This window comes from Pteropus vampyrus, unplaced genomic scaffold, assembly GCF_000151845.1.
Source record: "Pteropus vampyrus isolate Shadow unplaced genomic scaffold, Pvam_2.0 Scaffold479, whole genome shotgun sequence".
NCBI lineage: Eukaryota > Metazoa > Chordata > Mammalia > Chiroptera > Pteropodidae > Pteropus > Pteropus vampyrus.
This window is the reverse complement of record NW_011889260.1, coordinates 213665-221644: the sequence shown is the minus strand read 5'-3', so window position 1 is coordinate 221644 and position 7980 is coordinate 213665. Positions and strand designations below refer to the sequence as shown.

The window sequence follows — 7980 nt, the reverse complement described above, 5'->3', positions numbered from 1 at the left end:
CACAGATTGCAAGGACCTTATCAGCTTACAATCCCTTATTTTTTAAATTTTTTACACGTACAGCACCTGGTCTTCCTAGGTGGTCTCCCATCCAAAGGTGGTCTCCCATCCAAGTACTAACCAGGCCCGATCCTGCTTAATTTCCGAGATCAGACGAGATCTGACTTGTTCAGGGTAGCATGGCCGTAGACCCTCCAAATCTCTTTTAAAAGTACATAGTGTTAGACCTTGAACCAACGGACTTAACAAGCATTTATTAAAAAGAAAAATGTGTTTAGCTCAGATCCTAGGGCTTTTCATGTTTTTCCTTTTTGCACAATTGTTTTCGGCCTCTGTTCATCTGCATGCAGAGCTGCAGCTGTTCTAATACACTACTTATGATTTTGCTTTTTGCAGCTAACAATAGTATTTCTTGATGTTTCTATACATCTCACAATATTTTAAATTAAAAAAATACTGAATGCAATCTGTAAAATGAGAAAAGGAGGGAGGATCAATCTGTTATCACTACCCCAAATAAAACTTAGTTTGCATTTGGTTTAGTTTTGTTCTTGTCCTTTTGCCTATGCATTTCAGTTTTGCATAGTGGTAACCAAAGTTTGTGCATTTTGTATTCTGTCATTTACATTTAATATTACACTATAATTATAATCCACAAGCTCTGTGAGAGCAAAACCTTCAGTTTTTGTTCATCATTGTGTCTCCTGTGCTTAGCAGGAAACAGTGAATATTTGTTGACTGAATAAATATTGCTATATACTTCATAGTTAACATATATATGCCCACGTAATGTTCCTTATAGTGAGTATGACAATTTACTTAACTTTCCCTTAATTGTTGGATATTTCCATTGTTTTCGATTTTTGGTCTTATGAATAATGTATTGATAAAACGTTTTGTGCATATAGTTTTCTCTGAATTTGTACTATTGTCTTAAGATAGAGATCCCAGGGTAAAATGACAGGGTCAAATGATTTCGGCATTTTTTACAAGTCTTGATGCATTTTACAAAAATGCTTTTTGACAGGCAGGAGCAGTTTACAATGGCAATACCAATGTAGCAGTTTCACCACACCTTCACTTGCTCTGGTTTATTTATTCTTTTTTCATTTTAACAGTTTTTAATGAACACTGTATGTAAGATTGCTTTATTTCTGCATCTTCTCAATTGTTTCTTATATTTGCCCTTTTCCTTTCGTAGGTGAGATTTGGCTTTTGTGTTCAAGGATATTTTTTGTGGTCTTTGTCTAGCTATAGTCTAGTGATAATCACCTTCCTGGGGTCAATGCCCACATGAATAGTTGTGCAATTACTCTTTTCTTGATGCACTTGTTCAATGTAAATGACATATTTCTTCCTGTAAATCTGGACTACTTTGGCAATTTGCTGCTCTTTGTAGTGTCCTCGCACAGCCTGAATTTTATCATCCTTTCGGGGCATGGACTGATCATTGTACTTCTATCTCGGATCTTTGGAAAGAGAAGACATAATCTTCCTGTGGATGTGGGACGGTACACTGAAATGCCTTTTATGGTTCTTGCTCTATTCAGAAGTTACAAAAGGATCGAACTTCATATTGGCTGCAGTCACTTCAGCGATGGCTGCTTTTGTTGTTTTTAAATGGTTGCTACTGATTTAAGTGGAAGAATCCCTTAACGAATTAGCATGCTTATGTAATCTCGGTTTAGTGTCACAGGCATATTATATCAAATAAGTATCCATTAAAATGTGAGCCCATTATTGGTCATGTTGTTAATACACCAACCATTACCTGATGCATAACAAGCACAGGCACCATTCAGCTGTATCTCAGCCTCTAATTTCTCTGAGTGGGCATGCATCTGGCCTATACCATATCGGTTGTGATTATTACAAAACTATTATTTTATTGTTTAGAGCTTTTTGAGCATCCTAATGAGAAAGATGGTTTTTACATTAGATACTCTAAGTAACCATATCCTTTTCTTCTATAATGTCATTCAATGAATTTATCTCTATTCATATTTCTCTATTTCTATCTCCATTTTTCTCCTTGAAAATTCATAGGCAATCCCAGCTTCAGGGGAACTATACTTATCATGTGTGTTTAAAATTAATATTCACTAGAAGCTTAACTAAAACCACAGTGATCTTTGGACTGTTAACAAGTGATCAACACAAAGTACTATTTCTTTATGGGCTGTTTGTCAGAGTCCAAATAAGTAATGTTGAATGCCATAAAGCAAGCAGTGTGCCTCTTAATTGATATTTTCTTAGAAAAACTTCCAAAGTTTTGGCCATAGAAACAATGAATCTAGAAGTAACCCCTGGCTTTTCACAGAGTTATAAATTGCACAACTTAAGGTATCATAACAAAGTAGGTGGACTATAAAGTGTGTTAAAAGGGATCGAAGTAATTAACCCAGTGACTGCTGAGAGAAGAGAAAGAAACATCTTTGGCTACTCCTTTTGCCTTTCCTCTCAACACCATGACTGGTAGCTACACTTGAGGTGGAGAGAAGGTGGGGCTGCTGTCTGCCTTGGCCCTATGTAGGAGGGACCTGGGATTCAAGTGGAAGAATTCCTTAATCAATTGGCATGCATACTGAGGGATCTCCAGGCCCCTCAGCAGCCCTGCCTTCAGGCCAGGACAGGTGTGACTAGGGATGAGGCCAGGGTAGAGTGTTGAAACAGCACTCAGCAGGCTTGCGACCCATGCAACCATGACCAGCCTGATTCTGAGAGCTGCAGCTGTCCCCAGTCTTCAGGAAGTACCAGGGTGCTGAGACCAAGACCTCTTACCAAGTCCCTATCGAGACAGATGTTCTCCATCCTCTTAAGATCACTTCAAGTGTCAACCAGAAGATATCAGGCAGATCTTCTAGTCCACCTCACATTTGTTTTACTTTTGCTTTTGATTAAATTCAAAACAGCACCCAAAAAGTGCAGTCTTCATCACCATTTTCCCATTCCCCTAAATCACAGCCTTTTTCATGCACCTTTCCTGTTAACCACTGCTGCCAAGATGCGGAGCATCTTTCCAGCCCTTTTTCTACTCATTTACATATGCATGCATCTATTTAATAAATAAACAGGTTCATACATATGTATTGTTCTGCAACTTGCTTTTTTCCTTAACAATGGATCTTGGAGAATTTTGCATATTGGTTCATATAGACTAGCTTACTGTTTTTAACTGTTGGAGAACATTCCTCAGTCAGTAGATACACCTTAAAAAGTTATGACCCCCAGTTCAGACAAAGCCAAGAAAGACATCCAGATGTCATTTCAATTCAACTCTAACCCCCTAAATTTTATACAGGAAAAATTTCAAAGATACAAAGTAGTAGAAAGAATAGTTCAGCGAACAACTTCAGAATACTTAGAAGGCAAAACCTCTGAATGACATGGGATGTTATATGTATTTCCATAGTGGATAAAAAGAAAAATCACTCTTGTTGTCAAAAAATTCTGATCTTGTAATAATCTGACATTTTATCTCCAAAGTTCACTAAAAAAGTAATTGTCTGCCTAGAGAGTGGGCATTGTTTTATTCAAAGAAAAATTTAGAATCAAATATGGAAATGGAATATTACATAGCAGTAAAATTGGATGAAATATATAGCTATAGTCAACAACCTGAATAAATCTTAGAAATATAATTTGCAATGAAAAGAGCTGGTTGCACAAAACTATGTACAGTGTGATTCTATTCTTATAAAACTCAAAAGAAGCAAATCTATATAATACATTGTTATGAAGATTACACGTTTGGTAAACCTTTCTTTTCACTTGACTGCATAATTTAAGATAGTGATTACCTTGAAATGGATGGAGAAGAGGGGGACTTAGGATTTGGTTTATGTGGCATGGTCAAAAGCATTGCCAATGTTCTATCTGTTCTATCGATCATGTGGCCGGTTCATGTATTCATTTTATTGTATGCTCCTAAGCTCATATAGATGTTACATATATTATATTGTATGTATCAACAATTACATAATAAAATTTTATAAGTGAAAATAAAAGCTAAACTTACAAAATAGGATAGCAAAACATGTAAAATTAAAGCCTAAAGAAGAACCGGGGGTTTGAAATTTGTAACTTTAACTAATTGAATATTCATCGTGGAACCAAAACAAACCTCTGAATCGTCCACACAGAAAACTACTCTGAAAGGGACCCAAATAAATATCACACATTGTATGGATGTGCCATTGTTTACCCAGCCATTCTTTTGATGGCATTTAATTTTAATTTCTTTTGCTATTCCAACACAGAGGCATATACATTCTTAAAATACTTTTTTCAATACTGGTGTGAGTATTGAGGGTAGGTGATAGATACCTATAAATGGAGTTGTTGAGTCAAAGAGTGAGGAGACTGAGGTTGAGACTCTGAGAAGTTAAACACAAAACTCAGGATGACATAGGCAGCAGTAGCAAAGTCAAGACTAGGAACAAGGCTCTTTCTGGAGCTCTGTGGTGCACCTACTGCAGGTAAAGAAATCACCTGTCTTATCAAGGCAAGCGCCCCTCTTTAGACCATGATTTGACCCTTTTCCCAACTTGTCTGGCCTGCAGGTGAAGCACAGTATCACTTTCAGAACCTCAGAACACAAGAGCTCCCAGTCACAAGAGGCCACAGAATGGGGCTTTGTCTTCCAGGAAGGCAAGATGGTTTCTCGGGGACTGCCTTGGTGCCAGTGACAGGGAGGGAAACTCTGCTGAGCTGTAAGTCAGAACCCAGAGTTCTTGCCCCATTTTTTCATGGCACTGCCCCTGTGGCCCATGGAAGAGTCTTTTTATTCCTCTGAGTAATTTTTAAATGTTTAGTCTTCAGAGTGGAAATGTTTATTAGTTACTGAAAATGCCGTTCTGCTGGTTACAGGAAAGCACAAAGGAATACATACGGCATGTACCCAGAATGAAAAGAGTGGGTGGGAAAAACAAAGATCATGTCAGTTACCAGATATGGCAGCCAGAGTCTCTTTCTTCCTACCTGAATCTATTCAAAGAAAATTCAAAATCCAAGTCTTCCTTGAAATGTTTATTTTGGATACAGAAAGTAATTAAACTGGTGTTTTATTTTGTGTGCATGCATATATAAAATAAATATGCCAACACATGTAGTAGCAACTCCATATACTAGATTAAATCAGTGGCATGGATGAAAACATTTAAACATTTTTCCTAATTTTTAACTAACTTAGGGAATATCAAGTTTCCCCAAATATCTCATCATTTTTTAGTGGTTGGCTTGAATCAGGACCCAAACAAGAAATACATATTGCATTTCGCTGACATTACTTGTCTTTTTTTAATCTACAGCTTTCTCCCCCATCATTTTTAATGCCTTGCTACTTGTAGGGGAGAGTCGGTCATTTGTCTTTTCAAGTTTCCCACATTCTGGATTTTGTTCATCATAACCCAATAGTAGTATTGTTTCACATTCCTTTATTCAAGTAGTTCCTATAAATTGGCAGTTGGATCTAGAAGCTTGATCAGACTCGGGGTTGCTTTTTTTGGCAAGAATGTGTCATTTGTGGTGTGTATTTCCATCAGATGGCACATAGTGTCTGGTGATATTTTCTGTGATGTTAGTGTCCATTGATAACCACTGCCTTGATCCATTATTTTATTAGGGTTTTGGAAAATGCTGATATTCAAAGTTTGTCATTATTTATAGGCTAAAATAATTTTCTCACCAACTATTTAGTTATCCTGAGATACACAGTTTGTATATGTCTTAGGCTGGTTTTCCCAGGAAGCAGAGCCTTGAGACATGAGTTTTATTAGGGTGCATGGTCCTAGGGAAAGAAGTGAGGGACTGGGAAGCAGAGAGAGCAATTCAAGGGAGCTTCACTCAATAGGCTGCTTCAGGCACCTGATTGGTTGATTCTGTGTGACTTGATTTCTGAGAAGTGATATAGACTGAGTCTCAGGATAGTCTACCCTGGGGAAAAAGGGAGGAATATTTACCAGCTTCTATCTCCCACTGGTGTTAGGTTAGACGGTGAAACATTAATTCGCCCACCCCTCAGGGTGGTGTATGCATGGGCACCTAGCTTCCATGGATCCCCACACTGCCTTTAACAAAGAAGTGCTAGGGTGGGAGATAGAAGATGAGGCTATTTCAAGTTATTCCTGCATGAAGCTAGATAGAGGCCACTGTAGGTATTTTGAGGAAAACAGACCTTGAATTTTTTTTTTTAAAGAAAAAATGTATCATGAGTTCTAAATGATCATTTCAATTCAAATTTAATACTGCTTAACTTCTTTGATTTCATATTTCTCTTTAATACTGACAAATCTTGACTGTTAAGGACATTAACATAATTACTTATTATTAATATTATGATTATTGAAAAGCAGTTGTTTTTTTTAACATTCTCTTCATCCTCAGTGTATATATCTAAGGGATGTAGAGTCAAATAATCATACTTTAAAGTCACCTGACATAATTTTCCTTTACATGATTAAGCCATAAAGTTGATACCCACATTCGTTACATTTTGCTTTTGCTTTTTAAATTTTTGATTTTTTAAATAATTATGTAAAATTGACATCATTCCAAAGTCAAATCTACAAAAGAAGATATAGTCAGAGAAGTCTAGCTTCTATCCTAGTATCCTTTCATTAAAAAAACAAGCAAATGCATGTATGTTTGTGTTTCTCCTTTCTTAAACAGTGGCATACCATATACACCTTTACTCATCTTACTAACACTTTGTTTCTGACAAACTACTGTTCATCATTTAAAAAAAAATTGTACTGTCTTTTAGGCTCAATCTTCTCACTTCTGGGAATAACTTGCTGATAGGTACCCCTAGAAGTCTAAAGTGAGTGAACTTAAGTTTTCTAAGAAGCACTGTTATTCATTCCATTAGTCCTGGCAAAGGTTTGTGTAGGGAGGAGGGAAGGAGGATTTGGCAGTCATAAACAAAGCTGTCTAGAAAAAAGGAGGGCATGACCCTCCCAGGAATTTTTCTTATTGTGGTAAAATATACATAACAAAATCGACCATTTAAAGCAATTTCAAGCATACGACTCAGGGGCATTAAGCACATTCCCATTGCTGTGCACCCAACACCACCATCCACCTCCAGAACTTTTTCATCATCCTTAACTGAAACTTTGAACGCATTAAACAATAACTCCTCATTACCTTCCCAGAATATTTAACAAGACTAAATGGAAGGAGCACCTGCTTGCCAAGTGCAGTTGGGCACTAGGAAGATTCTGCCCTCCCGGCTAAGCAGGGAATCTGGTTGTGACTAAGCGGACTCTCGGGTTAGCAAGCACTCCCGCCCTCACCTATTGTCCCAGCGGGAGGAACCGGTATTTCCGGATTGGGGCCTCAGACTGTGCGATCCCGGCTAAGGGTGAGGTTGGTGGGGGAGGAGAACGGAAACTGATCACAAAAGTTAACTTTCCACCAAAATTCCTAACCTGCTTCCCATCCCGCCCCCAACAAAACAAAGACCACAACACCACCAAACACACAATGGGCGAGGACCATCCCTCCCGTGGTGTTTTGAAGCTGGCGGAGGTACCCTCTTCTTTGCGCATACCCCAGGAGAGGATTAGAAAGCCGACCTGGGCAAAAATAAAGCAGCACAGCGCATTCCGCTCGCCGTGGGTACAAAGAAAGCTCCACACGGTTTTGCAGAGAAGGCAAAAAGCAAGGCATTGGACGCGCTGGCTGAAGTGACTAGGCGGTCCTAGCGGCCGCAGTCTCTGCCCCACCGCTGGGTGGCGTGTGTGAGGACTCCCCTGCCCCAGTCTTTCCCGACGTCTCAAAGTAGTGATAAGGGGCAGCTCCTTACCCCGGGCTCGCGCATTCTCGAGGGTCTCGAGGAAGCAGGTGACAGCCACTGCCCACCTCCGTCCCCTCCGGGACTCCTCTCTCTGCCTCGCCGCCGCCCAACTCCCCCCTGCCCCCACCTTGGATTTTCTTTCTTTCTCCTAAACCTCCAAACAGGAAATAGATTGAGTCACA

At 38.9% G+C, this 7980-nt stretch overlaps 1 long non-coding RNA gene and 1 pseudogene across 1 annotated transcript in view; both read right to left on the bottom strand.

Moving 5' to 3' along the window:
• The window catches only part of LOC111732662, a 13671-nt gene extending 5775 nt beyond the window's left edge, over window positions 1-7896 (bottom strand). The window contains exon 1 of the long non-coding RNA XR_002777650.1: window positions 7808-7896. This is a non-coding gene — a long non-coding RNA (uncharacterized LOC111732662). The remainder of the gene's footprint in view (window positions 1-7807) is intronic.
• On the bottom strand, window positions 772-1843 carry LOC111732659 (annotated as a pseudogene).
• Window positions 7897-7980: the final 84 nt, after the last annotated feature.